Here is a 25,252-nt window from a genome sequence, read left to right on the forward strand (position 1 = left end):
AGATTTCCTGAGCTCAGAGAGGAGGGATCCTTGTGGATCTGCTTCTCGAATGAATTCTACCAAACTTGAAGTCCAAGGGTATAGCTTTAATAGCAAATTTGGAGAAGTAGCAGTTCAAGATTTTCTAAAAGCCTCCATCTACATACTAGGAATCAGGAATCCCTGCCTCTGGATCATACCTCTAATAGCTTATTTTCTGTCAGATTTACTCCCTGACCTTCAAGATCTTGGCATCATGGGGGAACTTTCCCCTTCAATTGGCATTTCCTAAGCACTCATTCCATTGACTCCGTTCATTTTGGATCCTGGTAATGGGAGTAGAGTAGACAAATGAAAGAAATCTTGTCCCTACTTTCAGAGTTGTCTCAGATCAGAGTCTCATTAATCCCATTCTTGTCACAGGTCTGGATTGAACAGATTTAGCCTCTTTCTTGCCTTGGAGATGGTTGTAGCTTCTTATCCTTGCTAATTTCGAGACTGTCTTGCTTCCCCTCTTCTATTTTCTTTTCTGCTCTTTCAACACATTGTAACTAGTTCCTAAAATTAAACTCTGTCTTTTCACTTGCCTGCAGATGAGTTCTGTTTTTCTGATTGACCTTGACTAATATGGGATACATAGTTCTCTTTTGGCAAATATTTAGTATAGGACTTCCAGTCTTCTTCATTGGCCTTTCTTCATGAGACTTTCCTGTCTCCACAGTTCTCCAGCCCTGAGAGTTGGGTTTGTACGCTGGACTGTCTTGGAAGGCAAAGATTTTGTGCAGCATTTCCTGACTGGCATGAGAAAATGAGTCCTTTTGGCCTTGTCTTCTTCCTGTAGGATTTCCAAAACTTTCCAGATGTATCTAAGCCCAGGAAACATTTTAATGGCTGGAAATAGTGTCTTATGAGGGTTGGGGTTTGAAAACAACAGAGACTCCCCTAAAAGAGTTGTGTTCAGATGTTCCAGACTCTGTATGTACATATCCAAACTTTGCCCTTCCCAGTTGAAGGCATGGCAAGCTCCCATCCTTTAGTGGGTTTGTATCATTGAAGGGCATTGGCATTCTCTGAATGCTTTGATGACATGGAGCAGAATAGCTTCAAAGACCAAAATGCTGTACCAGAAGGGAAGGATAGTAAAGCAGTTAGTGATGCATTTGGATTCTAGGTCAAGTACCATCTCAGGTCCTACAATGAGACTTCTATAACTGCCTTTTGGAGACCTCATTTGGCTAAGTAACAGCTGTAAGACTGACCTAAATCGTAATGACTCTTTTCTAAGGCTACTGTTTCTAACTTAATAATTAGAGCTTTCAGAGACTTGTGAATCTAGGCATCATCCAACTACAGAGTACATTACTGAGTTTCCTCCAGTGGGCCAGGGTTTTCACTTGGCTATGATGCTCACCACTCATAGCAACTTCCAGCAGGGACTGTGTTGGAGATGAAGGTAATTGCTGTCTTCAAACACCAATTGAAGAAATGTAACTATGCAGGACCTATTTGTACATCAGCTCAGATCTTAAGCATTTGACCAAAGTAGAAAGTAATCATCATTTCTAGTTTAGAGAGACAAAACCTCAGAAACTGCTAAGAGATTTTCACATGCTCCAACACTACAGGGAACAGCTTGAAACTGTCCTTTTGAAAATGATTTGAATCCAGTCCCTTAATGGTCTGGGCTGTTTCTAAGAACTCATTCTTTTACACAGCACTCATTACTAATGCGGTTATTTGATGACGCATGGGACTTTATAGACCTTGAGGCTGGATATATGTTTTATATTAAAAGAGTAGGATTCTAAAGAAAAGGAAGCAGGTGGTGTGCAGAAATATAACTAAAGTTCCAAGTATCTCTGAAATGGCCAGCCTTATATGACATGGTTAGTTCTTCTGAGCAAGTTTCCTTCATTAGCCTGAAAGAAAGCCTATGAAATGAATCATGGTCCCAGAAATCCCACAGGAAGGACTCATGCCTTAGAGTGTATCAAAAAGTTAAGATGGTTTCAAAATTCTTTCAGAAATTATGACTCATTCCTGGTTCTAAAATGCAAATATACTGGGGCCGGGAGTTTGGCCTAGTGATAGAGTGCTTGCCTAGCATGCACGAAGACCCAGGTTTGATTCCTTGGTACCACATGCATAGAAAAAAGCTGGAAGTGGTGCTGAGGCTCAAGTGGTAGAGCTCTAACCTTGAGAAAGTCCAAGGACAGTGCTCAGGCCCAGAGCTAAAGCCCAAGACTGGCAAATAAATAAATAAATAAAATGCAAATATACATTTAAAAAAGAAAAACAGCTTTTATCTCCAGGTGCCAAAAAGATTTTTAGAGTCATGTCCTCCCTCTGTCTATAATGAGATAATCTGGAGCATATAATTGATGTCTCTGAGTCACATGCCTCTCCTTCTTCTTCTTTCTTGTTAGTTGTGGGGCTTGAATTCTGGGTCTGGGTGCTGTCCCTGAGCCCTTCAGCTTAAGGCTACCACCCTACCCCTTGAGACACAGTGCCACTTCCTGTTTCCTGGTGATTAATTAGAGATAAGGGTCTTACAGTCTCTAGTGCCCTAGAGTCTCTATTGCTGGCTTTGAACTCCTATCCTCATATCTCAGCCTCTTGAGTAGCTAGGATTACAGGCATGAGCTACCGTGCCTAGCTTGGCCTCTCTTCTTGAAGAGAGAGATGACATTTTCTAGTTCTATGAAGAAGATATAATATCATATTCTACCTTCTCTACTGTTTTGTGCAATAGGGATATTCATTATTTTCGGAAGCTTGTCACTTTTATTCGGGCTAAACCCTAGGATATAATCCTAGCATTCTGTTCAGCTGTTTAGTTGACTTCTCTTGATATATTTCTTGACAGATAGTCAAAAATCTATCTCTTCACAGTCTTTTAAAAATTCTCCAATCCTGAGTGATTCTTAGGGACATAAAGTCTGAGACTGACACTATCAACTGACAGCATATGTATATTCTGTGACAGGAATGACATTGTCTCTTTACTGTTGGTGTCTAGCACAGTCCTAATTGCTGCCTAGGTGATTTGGCCAAACCCTTTCCTATCTCTAGAACCATTTCTTCACTTATGAAACATGGAGGCTGGTGTATTAATCTTCAAGATATCTTTGGGTTGTAATGAGCCATGAAAATAGTTCTCTAGTGACCTATAAACGTTACTGAACCTAACAATAAATTGTATTTCTTTAATGCTTATCTGTGTGCTGAGCATTGCATAGATTTTATGTGGGCTTCACTTTTATTCATTCCCTTATTTAATTGTTTTTTTGGTGTTGGTATTGGAGTTTGAACTCAGGGACTGGGTGCTGTCCCCTAGCTTTTTTGCTCAAGGCTGCCTCTTTTCCATTGGAGCCATAGCTCTGCTTCTACTCGGAACTGAGTCTCATAGATATTTATGCCTGGGCTGGGTTCAAACTTATCTTCAGATATCAGCCTTCTGAGCAGCTAGGATTGCAGGCATGTACCACCAGACCAGGCTTGTTTATTTGTTTGTTTTCTTACTTTTAGTGTAGTATATCAAACTCAGGACCTTATGAATGCTAAGCATACTCTGCCACTAACTATGCTCCTTCCCTCCTAATTTTTTATTCTTTATATTAACCTATGATATTACTATTTTTATTTACACTTGACATAGAACTGAAGCTCACAGGGATGGAGTGTGGCCTAGCCATGGAGTGCTTGCCTAGCATGCACAAAGACCCAGGTTACATTCCTCATACCACATAAATAGAAAAGGCTGGAAGTGGTCCCGTGGCTCCAGTGGTAGAATTCTGGCCTTGAGAAAGCTCAAGGACAGTGCTCAGGCTCTGAGTTCAAGTCCTGGGACTGGCAAAAAAACAAAACTGAGGCTCATAAAAGTAAAATGATTTTTCCAAGCCTACTTAAATCAAAAGTAGAGGCTTCCATGAAGCAAGATTAAACTGAGGCTATAAACATAAAGAACTGCCTGCATTGCTGTTCTCCCAAAGCTTTCAAGTGTGCTGCTCATTTGCTGTGTGTTCCATTCTCCAGCAAAGAAGCCTGGTTTGGGTTTCCTTAGATGTTTACTTGGCCTCTTGCTTAAGCATTTGCCTTTCCTACTCAATAACAGTGAAAGGAAAAAAAAATCCCAGGGCTGGAAACATTTTGTCTCCTACAAAAGGAATATTTTGCAGCCAGCTGTGTGGTTAAAAGTATTTTTCCTGTGGTCTAAGGATGGGCTGGATCCCATCTCTTCTTGGCTAGTATCTGAGAACTTAGCCTGTGGCTTCCGATCAAGACAGCACACAGCACACTGTCTTCAGCAAGGGTCAAATGGTGTTGAATGTGTACAGGCATGGGCAAATCAGTGTGTTTGGGTGTATGGAAATGTGTACATCAACCTCTGGCCCTTGGAGGGCAAAAAGAACCTGGGAGTGGTTTTCTACATGCTGGACATATCAACATAGCTTTTAAGTTTTCATCACTCATATGACAACCAAACAAATTCAGATGCTGACAAAATGAGACATGAGCCTGATGTGGGTTTTCAAAGTAATCAGAAAGCCAGAGAATCAGAGATTTTGACCTGTCACATTTCTTTCCATTTTCAGATGCTCAAAACTAAGACATGATATTGGGTGTTTGTTATTACCATTATTATTTAGTAGGGTGGTCTTACAGTAATACAGAAGGTGAAAATTTTGCAGTTGACCTCAGTTTGGCCACTTTTAGCCACATGGCCTAGCTTTAATGATTCTGTTCTCCTATATTCTTTTTTTTTTTTTTTTTTTTTTTGCCAGTCCAGGGCCTTGAACTCAGAGCCTGAGCACTGTCCTTAGGCTTTCTCAAGTCTAGAGCTCTAACACTTGAGCTATAGCACCACTTCTGGCTTTTTTCTATGTATGTGGTACTGAGGAATTGAACCCAGGTCTTTGTGCATGGTAGGCAAGCACTCTACCACTAGGCCAAACTCCCGGCCCTCTCCTATATTCTTATCATGAAAACTGGTTCTTGTGGCGTGCCGTTGCCCATGACTATAGGTCTAGTTACTTGCTGCCTGGTTCTGTCCTGCTAGCTGCTCTGCTCTAAGACCCAGCTTAGTGCCTAGCACAGAATAAAACCCAACATTCATTTGTTGATCTTAGTGGAAGAAATGTCTTTGAAGATAACAAGCTTCTCTCTGTCACTGGGATTCTTTTGTGGGAAATCTGCTATCTACTTTTCCAATTGGTGACATTTTTAGAATGCATCATGACTTCTGGGAAAGGAAGTTGTAGTAGTCACCAGATTTGAGAACACAATTTGAAGAAACAAGTAAATCTCACAAGTAGAAAAGACTGTGAACACATTGGTGTTATATTCTCAGATGAAAGGTGTTATGGAAGATTTGAAAGGCTATCAGAATAGCAATCAAGTGATGAAGGGTGTTTAATTCTAGAGAGACAGAGATCAAGACAGACTCAGGTTGGTATCAATGGCTGCAGAGCTATGCCTACCATAGTCTGGAGAAACTTACCCATCCAAGTCAGACTCGTGGGAAAGAATAACCACAAAGTGACCAGGAATATCCAGTGAGGGGAGGTGGTATTGGCTCTGTTTTGTGACACAGCGCTGTTCTCACCGTGGAGGTTAGGGTGGGGTGAAGGGAATGGTGGTGATCATAGTATATTGGTCTTCTGATGACCACAGCTTTGCGGGGGAAGGAGGGAAGAGAAGGTGTCTGTTTTTCCCCTTCACAATGAGACAACAACCCAAATACCAGATCCTCAGTACATCAAAATGCCAAGGCTAAATGAACTAGTGGAGCTTTGTGGCTTTGGCTCTTGGCTGACAGGCGTATCCATGCATTAGGGCCATGGCTTTGGCAGTAGACAAAGCGTCTGTGTGGGTCCTCAGGGAGCTCTCTGGCTTTGTGGTTTCTTTGATATATAATTGAACTTTGGCTAATATTTCTTCACATGAAGTCCAGAGGTAGGCAAAGACCCTCATTATGGAGCCCAAAGCCAACAGCAAACTAGAGGTATAGATGTCTTCCCACAGTCCTATTCTGCTGATAGCCTTCAGAGCTTACCCACAAGGTCTACAACGAAGGGACAAATTAAGAGAACAAACAGCTCAACTGTGTTGCCATCTCCTAAAACCTATAAGATTGTCCAGATCACATAAACTTGTTTTTACTCAGAAAAAAAAAAATCCCTCGCTTAGAAAAGATCAATGAGAGTACTAAACTGCTACTTTCCCACACAGTAGTGCATTAAGTACTTCAACATTCACAATGTATTAAAATGATATTTGAAGGTAAGTACTATTATCTCTACACATCTTATATACATGCTATTATCTCAGTTCTTATTTTCAGTCTCAAAGAGTTGACAGATCTTTATTTATATTATTTCTAACTTAAGGTTCAGTTCTGAAAATAGATCTTAAAATTCAGGTTCCTGAATCCCTTCCTCCTTCTGTCTGAAACACCAAGCCTCAAATAATAAAATAATCAAAATTAGCACTTATAGATGCTGAACCACCTTAAAAAGTAAATGGACGTAGGCTGTTTTCAAGTTACATTATTCTTACATTGGGAAACTTGAAATTAGGACTTTCTTAAATGTCATAAACAGGTATACAAAAAGTGATTGACCAAGCTGGGCACCAGTCAATCATGCTTGTAATCCTAGATACTCAGGAGGCTGAGATCTGAGAATTAGATTTGAAACCATCCGAGCAGGAAAACCTGTGAGATTCTTACCTCCAATCAATCACCAGAAAGCTGGAAATGTGGGAAATGTAGCTGTGGCTCAATGGTAAAGTGCCAGATTTGAGGGGAAACAAAACTAAGGGAGAGTGCACAGGGCATAAGTTCAAGCCTTAGTACCAACAGAGAGAGAGAGAGACAGACAGACAGACAGACAGACACAGAGGAGGGAAGGAGTGGGGAAGGAGGGAAGAAAAGAAGGAAGAAAGAAGTTGACTTGATGAGCAAGTGGGATTGGCCTTTCTATCAAACATATGCAGTAGAGTGGAAACAAATGTGGTGTTAGACTGAGACGGATTTACAGAATTGGAGACATGGATTTTGTTTAAATGCTGAAATCAATCCAATTGACTATAGAGAGACTCTAAAGGTGAGGTTGTGTATCATGCTATGTAACTTCTTTCCTGTGGACTACGTGCTTTCCATTGCTATGCACAAGAAATGCTAATAATTAGCATTAACACCTGCGTTTTCTTCCACACACATTTAAAGTGCTACATGAACATCATATTTATAATAAACTGTAAGCTGTCCACAATAACACTGTGAGCTGATTCCCATGACCCTGAATTTACAGATGGGAAAATTAACTCTGAGAGATTAAGAAGCATCCTAAAACTAAACAACTAGTAATGATGAAAAGGGAACCAAACTCAGGACTTCCAAGTGACTGTTAGCCATTGCCCATCTTGCCTCATAAACAGCAAGGTAGACTGCTAATGCTTTTGCTGGCCCTTGAACTCTTAGAATTCTTTCAATGCCTTCATGTGATTTTCCTGTAAGAAAACCCCAGTTTTCGATTTTGAGCCTGTATTGTCTAGGTAGAGCTTATTATACCCACTGGTGCTATGTCGGGCAAAAGAAGGCTCATGTTCCCTCTCTACAGAGATTTGTGAATCCAAACTAAGCTGATTAAAGTAAACGTAAGACTTAGCTGAATAAGCAGAATGGCTAAGTTGGTAGAACGTAAGCATTCCGCTCCTGGTGGCCATCTTTGCCACCATATAGAGGACACCCACTCAATAATGATAGAGTAAAGCAGCCCAGTGTAAAACAAAACCAAGTGAGGTCATCATCTGAGGTCCAGGATCCAACTATACCTGAAATTAGTCCCTTCTGAACATTCTGGCTATGTAACTTAATAAGTTCCGTTTGCGGTTTTGGTTTTATTTCTCAATTTCATCTCTATTAATTTAACAGGAAAAATAATGCATACAATAGATACTCATACTTGCATACAAATATGAAGATAAAATTCTAGAACTATGTTTTTTTGCTTTTTGTTTGGTTTTGGATTTTTGCCAGTCCTGGGGCTTGAACTCAGGGCATGAACACTGTCCTTGGGTTTTCTCAAGACTAGAACTCTACCACTTGAGCCACAGCACCACTTCCAGCTTATTCCATGTATGTGGTACGGAGGAATCAAACTCAGGTCTTCACACATGCTAGGCAAGCACTCTACCACTAGGCCAAACTCCCGGTCCCCATGAAAACAAAATTGTAATAAGAACCTTGATCATTAAATTGATGATCATATAAGCCTATTAGACAAAGACAAATTCTGATTATTTAGGTTTACCTTTTTCCATTTCTCTGCTTCTCTCCTTCCTCCTCTGCTCTTTCTCTTCTTGATTTTCTTTTTTTAGCCTTTTCATTATTCACCTCCACCACAGCAGAGAGGGAAGCGATAAAAAGAATGACACTTACATTATGTGGCAATAAACAGCTTTGCTGGCTTATGGAGCTATTTGAAAAGGTTCAGTTAAAGAGTAAATTTTAAGTTTCAACTTAAAAGTAATTAAACATCATTTTGGGGTTTTAGCTTGCCATTCTATTCATGACTTCTTTGGCACACATTAAACTGGATGGGAGTCCTCAACGTCATTGCTTCCACTACTAAAACACAGCCTTTGCTTGGTTACTCTCACTTAATCATTAATGATGGGCTGTAAAATATTCTTTCCAGTTCAAAAGTGACATCAAATAAGTAAGATGAAATTAGTAATCATATTGGAAATGTGGTTGAATAGCAAATCGATACCTACGAAGCATCTTCTATGTAACTGGACTAGATTTGGGGCCTGGGGGAGCAAAACCGAATGAAAACTACTTTTCAAAATCTGGCCAAATTGGTACTGTCTCAGAACCACTGACTGTAATGTAGTATGAAGGGCAGAATAGTAAAAATATTTAATGACTACATAGGAAGAGACCAGGCAGAATGAATGCCAGGCCTTGGGGCAAGGAGTGTTGGTTCTAGTGCCAACACACACACACACACACACACACACACACCCAGAGTGGCAGACAGTAACCCCATAGTTGTTGGGTCACTTAAGAAAGTCCAGTGCCTGGGGCTGCCTTGGGGTGTTTGAGAACTAGGGGCAGCAGCTATTTGCTGAACAGAATGGCAGAATTTCAGTGTTTGCACAACTAGATTCCCTGACCTGGGACAGTCAGGCTTTATAAGTAAGAGCTAGAAATTACTCTGCAATGGAGATCTCATCAGAACATAAAGAGGAACAGCTGCACAAGACTGAGAGTGAGAAATATTAGTCCAGAGAGAGGGTGACTGCTATTGTACTGTCTTTAAGTAGTTGTACAAGAGATTTCAATTCAGTATGTCAATTTATGAGTCAATGAGAGGACGACTTTTGAGCCGGACTCCAATGAAAGTCATTCAGTGTAGAAAGAAGTCCCGGAAGTAAAGATAGCTCTGACACATTTACTCAACAGGGTTCAATTTGGAAGTGATCAGGAGGGCGAGTTGAGACTGGAGCAGGAAATTGGCACGTATAGAGGAGGAGTATCTATTGAAGGATGTGAAAAATGAGTATCAGGAGCCAATGATGGTTTTCAAGATGCCAAAAGCCTGGTAGCCAGGTGGCCATGGCTCAGGTCTATAATCCTACCTACTCAGGAATCTGAGATTTGAAGCCAGCCTAGGCAGGGGAGAAAGTCCAAAAAGACTCTTATCCCTAATTAACCACCAAAAAAATGAAAGTGGAGCTCTGGCTCAAATGATAGAGCAACAGCTTTGAGGGGGGGAAAAAAAAAAAAAACCAAAACCCTCAGGGACAGTGCCAGGCCCTGAGTTCAAATCCCAGGACTGGCACAAATACACACAGCAAAAACAACAACAACAAAAAAAAACATTGTAATTTATTGATAGGGACTTTTGCTTTGTAGGCAGGGTTCCTATTTGTTTGACAGCGAAAACACTTTAAAATTATTTAGCTATATGATCTGTACACATTCTACTAGGTCATTTCTTTTATATATTGGTCACATTAATTGGAGAAAGCTAGAAATATTGGTATATAATCCAGTAAAGCCCCGGACTCAATCAAAAAGGTAGGAAGTATTTTTTTTAAAGTGTGTGTCATCTTCTGGATTCCCAAGGCCTTCTGTGTTATCTCAAAGCTGGGCCTTTCAGCTACTTATGGGCAGAGACTTCATCGTATCTGTCTTTGTTTTCCCTCATGTCTAACTCAGTACCTGGAACATAGGCGGTACTCAGTAAATATTTGTTGAATGAATATAACATAAAATAAGTCATTCAGTTCTAAGTAACCATTGCTTATACTTCTTGTAAATACAGTTTTATATCACTGCAAAGTATGTGTGCCCTTTTAAGGTCTTGCATTTTCATTCTGGCCTGAGAGCTCTTAGTGACACTCGGCTATTGCTGAGGCTGTGCCTGCTCCACAAGTAAGCTCTGGCAAGAGCAAATTGCCTATTCTGGCTTGATGGCTGACTGTACATGGGAGAGCCCTTGCTGTTTTTAACTAGACTTTTCCTATGCATGCTAATTGCAAGCAATATAGAATAAGAAAGAGCAAGAGAGAAAATCCTACATAGATATATACTCTCATACTACTTTTTCTACAAGAGCCTCTCCCTTCTAGTAATACATATATGAATACATAACATATACATGCATATATATATATAATGTTCTATAACTTGCTTTTAAAATAACCTAAACATTGCTGACAACCTCTCCATGTATATATAGTTACTGATCCTTTGTCATAAAAATATAGTATTCCGGCCCAGAGTTTGGCCTAGTGGTAGAGTGCTTTCCTAGCATGCACGAAGGCCCAGGTTCAATTTCTCAGTATGACATACATAGAAAAAAGCTGGAAGTGATGCTGTGGCTCAAGTGGTAGAGCTCTAGCCTTGAGAAAGCCCAAGGACAGTGCTCAGGCCCTGAGCTTAAGTCCAGGACTAGCAAAAATAAATAAAAATAAATATATATATATAGTATTCCATAATATGAAGGTATTATATGTATGGGATCAAGAGGATGAATGAGTACAATTTGGAGTTTAAGCTCCTGTTAGGAAAACTTGACGTATTTTATTTATAATGATTGAACATCATTATCGACAACAATAAAAGTTGATCCAAAGAAGCAGCAGCAGCTTTACTTGAGAATTAGCTGACTTAGCATGTGGGGCAAGGCTCTGCTTAGCCCCTAGCCTTGTCCAGCCCTTTCACCTTGGGACCCCAAAGAGCACAGTAAATAGACATTTACAAAGACTCCATAAAAAGGAGTCATTATGTACTGATTCTGATTCGTACCTAGCAGATTTTTTAAATAGTCACTGCTCTTAAATGTCCTTTAGTTGAGACCTCCTTAATAAACCTGTCTTATGGTAGCATTTTAAAAGGAGAAATGAAACCGGAGGTATATATAGTTCAGTGATAGAGAGTTGCCTCAGTGAATGCAAGACTCTGAGTTTGCTAAGACCCCTAGGTTTGCTCCAAGCTCTACCCTCCCCCTCCACCCCCCAAAAACCCTAAACTAAACTAAAATGAACAACTAAAGTGGAGTAAACTGGTCCAGGTCACCAAATGAATCCAAGCTCAGAACAATGAAATGCCTTAAACACCCATCCCCCAGCCAGCCCCAAGCCTGCACTCCAGGGTCCAGGACTTCGACCCAACAGTCAGAGGTTCTGCAGCTGTATGTGAGGAGGACCAAGCCCTCTGAGGAGCATTTATATTGCTGAAACCTGGCTTTTGTTTTTGTTTTCCTTCTCCCTTCTCTTGCCCCCACCCCCTGTACCCCTTTGGGATCTCAGTTCTTCCAAGTACTGACTAGATCCCTGGGGATAAATCTCTGCTTACCTACCCCCCCTCCTGTGTGTGTGTGTGTGTGTGTGTCTGTGTGTGTCTGTGTCTGTGTGTGTCTGTGTGTGTCTGTGTGTGTGTCTGTGAGTCCACAGTGTCAATGAAGTAGTTATCTCTCATTGAGGCTTTGTCCTGTTATTAGAAGTTTGAAAGTTTGGGGGGGCTCTTTTTTTGGAGATGAAAGGTTTGTTCCTAAGTAATTGGGCGGAGCTCCAGTTTATTCCTAAAACCTGATTAACTCCTTGGGCTGAGAGGTTGTATGTTATTTAAGATAGACACCCTAGGGAAACAAAGGGAGTCTTCCACTTTATTGGCCTCCTCATAAAGCCATCCCCAAGGCCACAGTGGACCTTACCTGGAGTCAGGTGCCTGCCTGGAAGAGGGAAGGCAGACCCAAGCTGCCATTGGAAAGGCCCCCTGGAACAGTTGAGTCCTTTTCATGAGCATATCTTCCAGACTATGCCCACACTGCTCTGTAAGGAGGTCCTGACGTGGTTTCCCTTACACAGAATGACTGAGACGGGTCTGGTTTGCTTTTTCCTTCTAATGTTCCATATTGCATGACTTGTTATCACAAACATATGTAATTTATATCACAAGCATTTAGAGCCATAGTCATAGCACGAGGAGGAGAAAGAAGGCTGTTCTGTAGCAAGACTGGTACACAGTCCCATAGTAGAGTCCAGTCACCATTAATGATAACAGAGACTTGTAGGCCTATAAAAATCCCTTAGGAATTCTGAGCCAGGCTATTCCTAGCACGCCGACTCAACAAGAAAACTACCACCCTTCCTTTGGGGTCTCTGTGCCAGGCTATGCTGGACCCCACAAAGACCCTGTCCAGACTTTCCATCCCGGGAATATTTTATCTGAGAATGTCTGGCTCCTTTGATGATAGATATTCCTCTGAATTCTCAGTGTCAAGGCTATGTGTTCCAGGCAAGATAACTCATGAGAAGGCTGAGATCCGAGCATAGAGACTGAAACCCAGCCCAGGCAGGAAAGTCTGTGAGACTCTTCTCTTCAACTAACTACCAAAAAGCCAAAAGTAGAGCTCTGACTCAAGTGGTAGAACAGTAGCCTTGAGCATAAAAGTTCAGGGACAAGTACCCAGGCCCTGACTTCAAACCCTAGGACCAGAATACACACAAAAATGTATTCTCACTGGTGATGGTGGTGGAGGTCGTGAGGTATGGGTGTGGTGTGTGTGTGTGTGTGTGTGTGTGTGTGTGTGTGTGTGTGTGTGTGAGTGAGAGAGAGAGAGAGAGAGAGAGAGAGAGAGAGAGAGAGAGAGAGAGAGAGAGAGACCATGACCAGCTAGACTTCCTGATTATGCAGATTGAATCAAAATATAAATTTCTAATGAGAAGTTCAGACCCTAACAAGTCATTAAGAGAGGAAAGATCTTAACTAGGGACCTTCTGGCACCCCTCAAGTCAGATCTTGTTAGTGATTGCCCGGTAAGCCTGTTGTTGATCTCTGGCTTCTATAAGTAAAAGTTTGAGGCATGACATAAGTAGTCAATCCCTCCCTGTTTCTGACTGGTAGACTTATTTGGTCTATGCCAGTTTCCTTATAGGTAAAATGGGGATGATAACATTTACCTCATAGGGTTGATATGAGGATTACATGCCTTAGAATAGTGCCTGGCACACAGTAGAAAGCTTAATTAATAAACGTTACCTCTTATCACTATGATTATCCGAAGCCTGCCAAGAGCTGTGATTTTGAAGTAGGCTGCCAAATGGTAATCTGATGGGTTCACAAAGAGATAGGACCAAAAAACTCCTTATATATCCAATCTGGTTGTGATAAAGTTCTTCTGAGCAAGTTCTTTCTAAAGACTTAATGCAGACCCCTGTTTCTTGACTTATTCAAATCGGTGACCCTATTTCTGTGAGTGCAAGATACCATAATTCTCAGCAATACTTTATGAATGAGTCACTCTATGTTTACATATGGTGCATGTGAAATTTAGACACAGTCACATTAAAATACAGAAGATGAAGCTAACAGGTTCCCAGTAATGCCTGACCACCTCCGTCTTACTAATCTTGTTACAAACACTAGGTGAAGCTAGCTTGAGTTGGAGTTCTACATAAATGGACAGAGATGATCCGCTAAATCCTGCTTCGTGATCCCTTTTAGTCCTCCTCCCTTGCTTTCACTGGGGGAAGACTTCAGGGAAGTAGTAAGGACTCTGTGGTAACAGGAGAATTAATTGGACCATGCTTGGAAGAAAGAGAATGTTTTCTCCCATTGGTTCCTCCACCCATCACCTCTGGGCCAGGAATGTGGTACATTACACAAGCTGGTTCCCCTTGACCAGCTGTTTTTGGATGTGTCAAGCTCAAATTTCGGCCCCTTTACATAGAAACATGTTGCCTTCTTTGAATCAGTTCCTATGAGACTGAAGAAAACCCTGTGTGGCCCTAGGATGATGTAATAGAAAGCTTCAGAATTCAAGACACACCCTCTGAGTTCCTGGCATCTTTTTACCATAATAATCATAGAACCACAGCCTTCCTTTGGTGACCCTTGAAGGCTAGTGTGGCCTTGCCTTGGCAGTGTTTTCTAATGAGCCTGGACAAGGAGATCCAGCTTGCAGCTTCCTGCCTGAAGGTTGATGGTGCTAGATAGGCAAGCCTGCCTAACTGTGTGCCCAGAAAGTTCAGTGTTGACAGCTGGACAGAGCTCATATGTATGTTGTTTTTCTGTTCAGTTTTATGGTCTTGATATAAGGTAAAGGAGAGCAATGAAGAGGTTTCTGTCACTTATAATTATCTATTACAATATTTGGTTGTTTTTCATTGGAGCTAAAATGAAGATTCCAAACAGAGATGACAATTTTTTTAAATCAGTGTATACCTATTTGAAAATGATTATTCTTTTTTTTTTTTTTTTGCCAGTCCTGGCCTTGAGCTCAGGGCCTGAGCACTGTCCTTGGACTTTCTCAAGGCTAGAGCTCTACCACTTGAGCCTCAGCACCACTTCTGGCTTTTTTCTATGTATGTGGTACCGAGGACTCGAACCCGGGTCTTCGTGCATGCTAGGCAAGCACTTTAACCACTAGGCCAAACTCCCGGCCCCTGAAATTGATTATTCTTAAGTTAATTGTTGGTAAACCAATATAAAGCTTACTATTTTTTTTTTTTACCTTTTTGCTCCTAAAGGATTTACCACCTCCCCAGTGAAAAACTATTTCATTTTCTATGACATGATGTATTTGTCATTAATTTTTTATGTCATTTATCTTCATAACAAGCCTGTGAAGCTTATTGTTCTCACTTTAGAAATGAAGAAAGTAAACCCGGAGAGACTGATTCAACCTGGAGACTGGTTCAACCTAACTAAATAGTTTACAATTAAAATATTAACATCAACTGGGTGCTGGTGACTCACACCTAGCTACTCAAGAGGCTGAGATCTGAGGATCCTAGTTCAAAGCCATCCTGAGCAAGAAAGTCCCTGGGACTCTTATCTCCAATTAACCACCAAAAAGCTGGAAGTGGAGATATGGCTCAAACGGTAGACCAAAAAAACCCATAAACAATACCTACTCAGGCACACACGCACACACACACACACACACATAAATCAATCCTCACTAGGAAAATAACTCAAAATATATAGTAAAGGTAAGAACAAAAGAATTTGTAAAATAAAATATTCTAGGAGAGTATCTAACACTCAACAATCAATATTAGAAAAATAATGGAGGCATGCATGACTCAAGCAGTATAGTGTTTGCCAAGCCCCCAGTACTATAAAAAAAAAAATGGAGACAAGAAGGGAATCCGAAGTGGGGGTTGGGGTGGGGAGGGAAAGCCACTTTAAGTAGAACTAATAAGTAACTATAGAATACTCCACCTAACAATATGTGTGTATACATTCCTCTCCTCTCCTCTCCTCTCCTCTCCTCTCCTCTCCTCTCCTCTCCTCTCCTCTCCCCTCCCCTCCCCTCCCCCCTCCCTCCCTCCCTCCCTCCCTCTCTCTCTCTCTCTCTCTCTCTTCCCCTACCCCCCCCCCGTCTTGCCAGTCTTGGGGCTTGAACTCAGGGTCGGCCTCAGCACTGTCCTTGGGTTTTCCTCAAGGCTAGCACTCTACCACTTGAACCACAGCACCACTTCTGGCTTTTTCTATGTATGTGGTACCAAGGAATGGAACCCGGGTCTTTGTGCCTGCTAAGCAAGCACTCTACCACTAGGCCAAACTCCTGGCCTTACATTCTTCTCAAATGTGCCTTAGGCTATAAAATGAGCTCATACAAAGTTCTCCAGTTATAGTGGAATGAAATTAATAGCCAATAATGGATGGAAATTTGGGGGAATTCTAAAATGTGCACAAATTTTAGAATACACAGAAACACTCTCAAATAAGCAACAGATCAAAGAATAAATCACAAAGGAAATTAGAAAATACTTTGAGAAGATAAAAACAGGTATAACATAGGATGTAGTTAAAGTAATTTTAGAGGAAGTTCATACCTTAAATGCCTTACTAAAATAATTTATTACATGAAAATTTTCTCAGTAAATCATGTTCATATTTAAAGATTAATGACCTGTATTTTTACAGTGCAAATTTGCATGCTACTATATATACATTTTCAACTACATTCTTTGATTCTAATATAATTTGAAGAGTAAATAATATTTTCAAACTACATGTAAAGTTATTTGAAGAAAATGTGATTTTTTAAAAAAAAATTTATAAAGAAGTCTCCAAAATGCAAAGTTATATCATACTCATGTATTTAGGGGAAATGAACTAATGTTTGCAATTCACTTATAAGTGAATAAAAATAAGATGAGTTAACAGATGAATATATGTGTGATGGAAACAAATAAAATAAAATGCAAAATGTATGGATATTCATAATATTCTTCCAACTCGTATGTTTGAAACTTCTCATAATATAATATTGGGCAAAAACAATGTGAAGATATTGATCTAACCTCAAACTGTCACTATCTTATAATTTATTAGACCATTATCCCACTGACTTGAAGACATTAATATTTTCTTCATGAGCAAGCTTCTTTCTAGGCAGTCACTTTATGCATGTTCAAAACCTAATATGTAATATGAAAACAGTCACCAGGGAAGTGTTACAATGATATTCTGTGCAGGAATAAGAGCTTATGGTCTCAGCTGCAAACTTTCTAGGAGATTCTTTCCAGGGTTTAGAATTCCATTTCAGGAGGGATATAGCCCAGCTGATTTTCAGTCTTCGTAATGTCGGTCGACAAAGGGAAGTTGATCAAATTGAGTAAAAGTCATGTCCGTGCAAATACATTTCATGTTTCTACCCCACCATTTTCTAGTACTCTACGACTTCTACCAATTGTACTCCTCTGTATTGAGAAGCTTAGATGCCATTAAACTCTTCCTTGCTCTCTCCCTCAAGCCTGGGAAGTTATTGGTCTTAGGCCTTAGTATTGCATAGAAGGATAATTTTCCAAGTGATGAAGCAGATTCTAATCAGTGTTAAGATACAAATACTCTCTAGAAGCTGGACCCCTGCCACACTTTCCTCCAGCTCTCCCAGCACAATGAGAGGGAATTCCTGTGGGGATCACTAAGTATGCTTCAAGTTCCCCTGATCTTATGGCCTCCTTCTAGACTCAGCTCTTCCTGTCTGGAATATTTCCTCCCCTTCTGTCCCTTAGCTTGGCAAGTTCACCTCAACCTGGGGAAGGGACAGACTGAAGGTTATCAAAAGCCTGTTGAATTATCTGATGTAAGACTAACTGGCTTGTTTGCCTCATTGGCTCTCTTCCTGGGCTCCCAAGCAGCTGAGACAACAACCTTTTTCTAAATCTTGGACAAGGAAAAGAAACCCTGGCATGAAGGCTTTTTGTCGCAGACACTTGGCATAACTAGAGGAAAGGTTTGTTTAATTTAGCAATGGTTTTCATGAGCCCAGAACTCCAGTTGAAGTGAGATAATAGCGTCCCAGATGAAGGGCATTTCAGAGTTAGTGGTTTCTCCCAAACTTCTCAGAGACCCTTGCATGCAGATCAGAATATCAGATATATTTATCACCATGGAATTAAACAAGTCTTGCTTATCATGGAGGAGGCTGAGACAGGACTAAAAGATCTAGCACAACAGGAAATTGTGGACGATACTAAGTCATATTTCTGAACTGTTTCCCTCAGTTGCTCGTCACCCCAGTCTTCTCAGCTGATCTTATGATGTTGTCATTGTAAAACAGAGAGCAAGACTGAAAACCAGTCCGACCACCTATCCCTGCAAGAAGTAATTCTTCTGCTTACGCTTTTCCCTTACCAGACCATTTCACTCTGCCCTTCACCTCCAAGCAATGTGTGCTTTGGGGTAGTGGGTGGAAAGGGAAAGGAAACGGAAGAGAGGAAGTATTCATCACCAGTGTCAAAGGCTTCCTGGCATAGGAATTGGGGAAGAGAAAGTGTGAGATTCAGTGCCAGCTTGCTCTCAGTGCATGGCTGCCTATTCATATCCACTTTCCTACACCACAAAGGCTAAACTCACTATTTCCTGAGGTTGGGCTCTAGTGCGGGAATTCCAAAACCAGCCTCCAAGATAGCGTGTCCCTAAGGTTCTTGACATCCATGCTACCTGCTTCATTGGACATCCTGGTCACCCACGGAGAAGAGCTGGGCTGAGTTACTCCAGATGATGGCACACTTACGCTTTCAAAGGAGGACATAAGTACTATCCCTAGAAGGCGTCGCCATCCTGGAAAAAAAAAAAAAAGCCTGGGCTCCCTGTGCCCAGCACTTTCTGTTCTGTGGCTCCTTTTCCATTTCTGAGTCTCTCAGAAATGGGACTAGACCAGGAAAAACATGTGATGCTATAGCAAGCTGGATCCAAAGGCTTGACTTCGGGCCCTGCCCAAGCTGAGAGTCTTGGCAAGAATAGATGGCACAGTCTGCTTTTTTTCTGTGGCATCTTCTACATCCCCTAGCTTTATAGAGAAGGTGTCAGATAAGAGCTTAGAGCGAGTGTGAGTCAGCAGAGCAGCTGCAGGTCACCAGTCTGTGCCTTTACTCATTCACTCTGGCAGTTCATACATGAGCTTCGATTATATACTTAGTACCATACAGGAGGCTGGAGGCTTAATAGCAGTGGCAGCAGTGTGACAGTGTCTTTACACTGGTGATAATCACTCTTCAGGCAGCATGAACTGTAACACACCAGTGGCTCATGCCTGTAATCCTAGGAGGCTGAGATCTGTGGATTGAGGATCAAAGCTAGCAACTCTGATCTCTGATCTCCAATTAGCCACCAGAAAACCAGACAAGGAACTGTGGCACAAGTAGAAGAGAGCTAGCCTTAGCAAAAAAAAAAAAAGCTTAAGAACCAGCACCTAGGCCCTGAGTTCAAGCCCAACACACACACACACACACACACACACACACACACACAATATCATTACTAAAGTTCAGATGAAGCATGCTAGATTGGAGCTGACCCTATGCTGAAGAAAACAGCATGAGCTTTGGGGAGGGAGGCATTTACCTGGGGTAGGAAGAATAGATAAGATTGGGCATTCAGAAAGGAAAGACTGCCAGGATGGACGCCACGAACAGCTTATTCAAACACTTGATGCCTATGCAGTCCTTTCTCTACCTAAAATCATTCAATATCTTTTCTACAGAAAAGTCCTATATTTTCCATTATATATTCTACCTCATTTGATGTATGACTCTTAAGAATTGTATTGTTTATGTGCCAACCTGTGAGCTTCCATCATACTTTGTAAGTACAGACTATTGAACCATGGAGCTTGAATTGGAATCCAGCTTCAGCTTTCCTAAACTACCTGCTTGGATGGATAGTTGGAGAGATGAACGACTGAGAGGAAGGTCGTGAAAGGAAAAGAGAGTGTCTAGGATGGGGGCCCATGAAGAGCCACAGAGTCCAACTGTCCTTTCCATGTTTTATTTAGAGAACTTAAGCTGTATTTTCACTTGTAAATTGGGAGAAACCTCCACAGACACCTCCAGCCTAAAATAAAGAACCATGAAGAAACTGCCCAGCAATCATCTCAGGCATTCACAACTACAAAGCCCTAACTGGGCTTTTTCTATGGAAGGGAAAGGGGAAAGATCAAAGAACATGCCTATAGTCTCAATCCCACTGAGAATTTAGAACATGCATCTGATAAATAAACTCAAGTAGGAACAGATGGCAGTCTTTATATGTGCAAATTCACACAGGGTAAATTGAATCTGCCTGACCCAGAGTGGGTACTCAGTAAATGTTAGCTGATAGATTGAGTGAATGCCCAAGAAGAAAGGCACATAGAATGTCAATGTGGAAAACAGCCAAACACTTAAATGTTTACCTGTACCTCTTGTCAGTGACATCAGGAACTCTCTGTCTTGTCCCCTGCTATATTGCCTGTATCTAGAATAATGCCTAGCACAAAGGAAAGAGCCCTGTAAATATTTGCACACTGAATAAGTGCATGGTTAAGTGGATGAAGTCAATAATAGGGAGTGGAATTTGTGACCCAGTAGAATGTATTAGGTATGCCTTAAATGTACTTCAAACAAATTTTAAAATATTAGGGACCCCTTTCCTTGACAGAATAAAAGGAGACTGAATATGCATTAGAGTGTAGCTAAAGTTGAACTTGTCTGATGTAAAGAAAACCTTCAAGATAAAAGCAAATTGGCTATTGTGGGAAGGGAGATCAAGAGCTCACAGCAGGGCACGTTGATCATGTGGTGCTCCAGCCTATCTTGTCCATGTGTCTACACTTGTTCTTCACTTAGTTATGCATTTCTGTGAATCCCAGAGAGTTCCTGAGCCAACTCCACATGCAGGGTTGAGTTGTGATCATAATTGTTTTGCTAGGGTTCTAGAGTGGGGTGTGTGTGTGTGTGTGTGTGTGTGTGTGTGTGTGTGTGTGTGTGTTGGCATCTAACCTCATGCTCTTTGGCAGAGCATTACATATTAGAGAAGCTGGACTAACAGCCCAAATCACACAAGTTAAAACACCCCCAAGTTTATGGAATGGATAAGCATCCAAAACAGCACAGCCTGTAATTATCTGCTGGGGGTTGTTTGATTTAGGAGAGGATAGTTCATAGTTTAAGTGGCAGAAAAGCACAAGGGCATGGAGTATTATTGATTCAGATCTAGAAAAGGAAAGTATATGAGTATTCACAAAGACAAATAACATATCTCTTACGTTCCTTCAAAAACGTACCTTTCCATCACTAGCATGTGTAAAATACATGAAAACTCCTATTGAAATCCACATGCACTTCACCTCCGTTCTCCCATCACATCGGGACTACAGTGTCTCTGCTCATGGATTGCATTGGACATCTAACCACATGTTGACTTGTCTTTCCTTGCAAATTCTGAGCCTCCATTCAGGTATACTGCATTAGGTGTGGTTTGCTAAATCTCAAGGACAACAAGACTATTTTTTTGCTGCATCATTCATCCATATCAGTTTTCAAATGAGATGCTTTTTTTTTTTTTTTTTTTTTTTTTTTTTTTTTTTTTTTTTTTTTTTTGCCAGTCCTGGGCTTGAGCTCAGGGCCTGAGCACTGTCCTTGGACTTTCTCAAGGCTAGAGCTCTACCACTAGAGCCTTAGCACCACTTCTGGCTTTTTTCTTATGTATGTGGTACTGAGGAATTGAATCCGGGTCTTCGTGCATGCTAGGCAAGCACTCTACCACTAGGCCAAACTCCCGGCCCCAAATGAGATGCTTTTGACATGAAAATATTAAGTGTCTACCTTTTGCTTCTATTTATTCACTCTAAGAATGCTGAGCACATTTGTCAGATAACTTTAGAGCAGGTATAAAAATATTGAGATTCAACTGGAGGCTTCCTTCTGGTAAAAGCAAAGTACATTGTTTTTTGGTAAATAAGAGGTACAAGGCATTTGGAGAAGCATGCCTGTTGACATGATTGGAAATATTCCTGTTATTTATTACATACTATGTGTCAAGCATTTTTTTTTCCTTTGCCAGTCCTGGGGCATGAACTTAGGGCCTGCACACTGTCCTTGGGCTTTCTCAAGGCTAGAACTCTATCACCACTTCTGGCTTTTTCTATGTATATGGTACCAAGGAATTGAACCCTAGTCTTCGTGCAAGCTAGGCAAGCACTCTACCACTAGGATAAACTCCTGGCCCAGCATTTTACTTTGTTAATGCAATCCTTACCATAATTCTACTTAGGAAACTGAGACTCAGGAGTCATAGTATTGGTGAGAGTTCAAATTATGCTGTGGTGAAAAAGGCACCTGAAATACAGTGGTGGAGACAGGTGGCCTAGGTAGGAAGCTTTAATACTCTCTGAGGTCACTAGCTTTCTGCTCCTGTTTTGCTGCTGCAGCAGCAGCAGCAGCAGCAGCAAGTTTTATCTGGATCCTTTATAGATGGAACTGGTTCTAGCCTTTGGGAAGGAAAAAAGGGGAAATGAAGGGCATGTAGTTTTCTTATGGGGAACTAGATGCCAGTAACTTGCACCTGTAACTCAGCTACTCAAGAGGATGAAGCAGATCGAAGCCAGCACAGTCAGGAAAATCCAAAGTGGTAGAGTGCTAGCCTAAAGTGGAAAAAGCTCAAGGATAATGCCCTAATGCCTACTCCCTGAATTCAAGCCCCACCACTGACTCAAAAGAAAAAAAGGAAGGAAGGAAAAAGAAAAAGGAAGATGGAGGAGGGAGAGACAGACAGACAGACAGACAGACAGACAGACAGAGACAGGGACAGAGAGAGAGGACACAGGCCTGTGGGGAAGGAACCTGCCTATCTTTTGTATTTACATTGTCACATCTAGATGCAAAAGAGATAGAGAAATATAAAAACAAGAAGGGGAGGGGCCGGGAGTTTGGCCTAGTGGTTAAAGTGCTTGCCTAGCATGCATGAAGACCCTGGTTCGATTCCTCGGTACCACATACATAGAAAAAAAAAAAAGCTGGAAGTGGCGCTAAGGCTCAAGTGGTAGAGCTCTAGCCTTGAGAAAACCCAAGGACAGGGCTCAGGCCCTGAGCTCAGGCCCAGGACTGGCAAAAACAAATAAAGTTGAGCTTCCTTTAAAAAAAAAAAACAAAAAAAACAAGAAGGGGAGTGGCTGGAGGATGGGGCATGTAGGCTCTTCCATGTACACTAGGTGATTAGTGGAGGAGCTAGATTGAAATTTTATGACTAAAACCCATGTTGTGTTGACTCCATTTTTCACTACTTTTTAAAACTGACAGTAATGTTTGTTGAGTTTAAATACATTAAAATACTATGTGTAAACTTTTTGGTTATTTGAAATTACTTCTTTCTTGCTTTCTCAATTGCCTAAATGGTTTTGTATCAAGCTGCTATTTCTTTTAATAATGTCATTTTTATTTGTGGGAGAGGAAATTGATATCCTCTGGTAGGACTATTACGATAAAATTCCCAGCAATTATATTTTTTGTTTCTTTGTTTTGGTGCTGGCCTTGAGGCTTGAACACAGAGCCTGGATGCTATCCTACCCAAAGTTCCACTTTTGGTTGTTGGTGATTAATTGGAGATAAGAATTTCATAGATTTTCCTACCAGGACAGGCATTGAACTTTGATCCTTAGATCTCAGCCTCTTGAGTAGCATTATAGGCTTGAGCTACTGTTACCTAGCTTCTTTTTAAAATTTTTAAGTAAAACTTTATTCCAAAAGCAATAGTTTTTTGTTTTGTTTTGTTTTTGCCAGTCCTGGGTTTGAACTCAGGGCCTGGGCACTGTCCTTGAACACTTTTGCTCAAGGCTAGTGCTCTGCCACTTGAGCTACAGCACCACTTTATGCTTTTTCTGAATATGTGGTATCAAGGAATTGAACCCAGTGTTTCATGCACTCTAGGATAGCACTCTACCATTAGGCTATGCTCCTGGCGTTATTTATGTTTTAAATAACTAAACCAACCATTCATTGATAGCTTCTTGAGATATATGTGTGTTTGTGTGTGTGTGTGTGTGTGTGTATTACAAGATATTTATGTGCATATACATGCATATTTGCAAAATAAAACTAAAATAATTTTTAACTATGTGGCATAAATTCAATGAACACCTTTTCATTCTCTCTATAACACCATGCAAAGTACAAGTTAGATACTCAAAAAGTATTAAATAAATTGGGGGATTTTGGATAACTGTCTATATATGTTCTTTGCTATCCCCCTCTTGGCTTGTTTATGTACATAGTTAAGAAATCCACACAATATAAGGATTTTAGCCTTTCATTAAAATATTACAAATGGGGGCCGGGAGTTTGGCCTAGTGATAGAGTGCTTGCCTAGCACGCACAAAGACCTGGGTTCGATTCCTCGGTACCACATACATAGAAAAAAGTGGGAAGTGGTGCTATAGGCATCTCACCTACTCTGGAGGCTGAGATCTAAGAATCAGTTCCAAGCCAGGATAGGCAGAAACATCTGCAAGACATTTATCTCCAGTTAGCCACAGAAAAGCTGGAAGTAGGTCTGTGGCTCATGTGTTGGAGTGCTAGCCTTTCTTACCTTGAACAAAAGGAGCCCAAGGACAGTACTTAGGCCTCAGAACCAGACAAAAAAGTTTTCTCCCCATTCATACCTAATTTTAACTATCACTAAAAGAATAGAACATAATGCTTTCAACATATAGTTTAAAGTAATGAATGAAAAAGGCATCTAATTTAATACAAGCAGTGCTTTATAGCAGGTTTTGAAGAAATCTTCAAATGAAGCAAAACAAATGTAATATATAGAAACAAAGTGCTAAATGTTCTTCATACAGGAATGATTTAGAAATAGACTACGTCTATGAGCAGCAATTTTTTAGAGTCAGATGAACAGCCTTATTACTTATTTCTGTTCTTTGGTATCTAGATGAATTCTCTACCAGTTCTTTGAAGTTCTGTAGGAACATATAAGATATTAATTCTGACTTTTTAAATAGTTTAATGATTATCTCTTTCCAGTAGCTTTTTGTTTTAAGGAGAATGCCACATTCTGTATACTTTGTCGCTTTTGTTTTGATTGGCATATGGGTCAACTCTTGCTGTGATATTACTTTATCACACCATCACCCAAAGTTTAGAGGTACACAACAGTATTTAGTTCACATGTAGGTCTCCAGAGGGACAACTGTTTAGGGTGGGCCTGGCTGCCAACTCTGTTTTAAGTGTATCTTGCTTTTCTGAGGCAGCTGCCTACCTTGGACATATTTTCTTAAGGCAATGACAAAAGTATAAAAGAGCAAATGGAAGTACCTCTTGAAGTCTAAGCTGGGAGCTGGTACAAACTGTTTGCCACCAGTCATGTAACCAACTCCATAGTCAAAAGTCATGGAAAACACACTTATACAGTAAGTTAGAGTCGAGAAAAGGACTTTGTGAAGAATAGCTCAGCGAGGCAACTTGTACTTGTTTTTTG

At 40.8% G+C, this 25,252-nt stretch overlaps 1 protein-coding gene and 1 long non-coding RNA gene across 3 annotated transcripts in view; one reads left to right on the top strand and one right to left on the bottom strand.

The window, feature by feature from the left end:
• Rad51b (RAD51 paralog B) overlaps positions 1–25,252 on the top strand; it is a 494,664-nt gene that overhangs the window by 458,048 nt on the left and 11,364 nt on the right. The window lies entirely within an intron of this gene.
• Positions 66–13,915, bottom strand: LOC150054603 (uncharacterized). The gene is made up of 3 exons (XR_016537646.1): positions 13,538–13,915; positions 8,295–8,377; positions 66–1,097 (listed from the first exon to the last, which is right to left on the bottom strand). It is a non-coding gene; the product is annotated as an uncharacterized LOC150054603 (long non-coding RNA).

This window comes from Megascapheus bottae, chromosome 14, assembly GCF_031878675.1.
Source record: "Megascapheus bottae isolate mThoBot1 chromosome 14, mThoBot2.hap1, whole genome shotgun sequence".
NCBI lineage: Eukaryota > Metazoa > Chordata > Mammalia > Rodentia > Geomyidae > Megascapheus > Megascapheus bottae.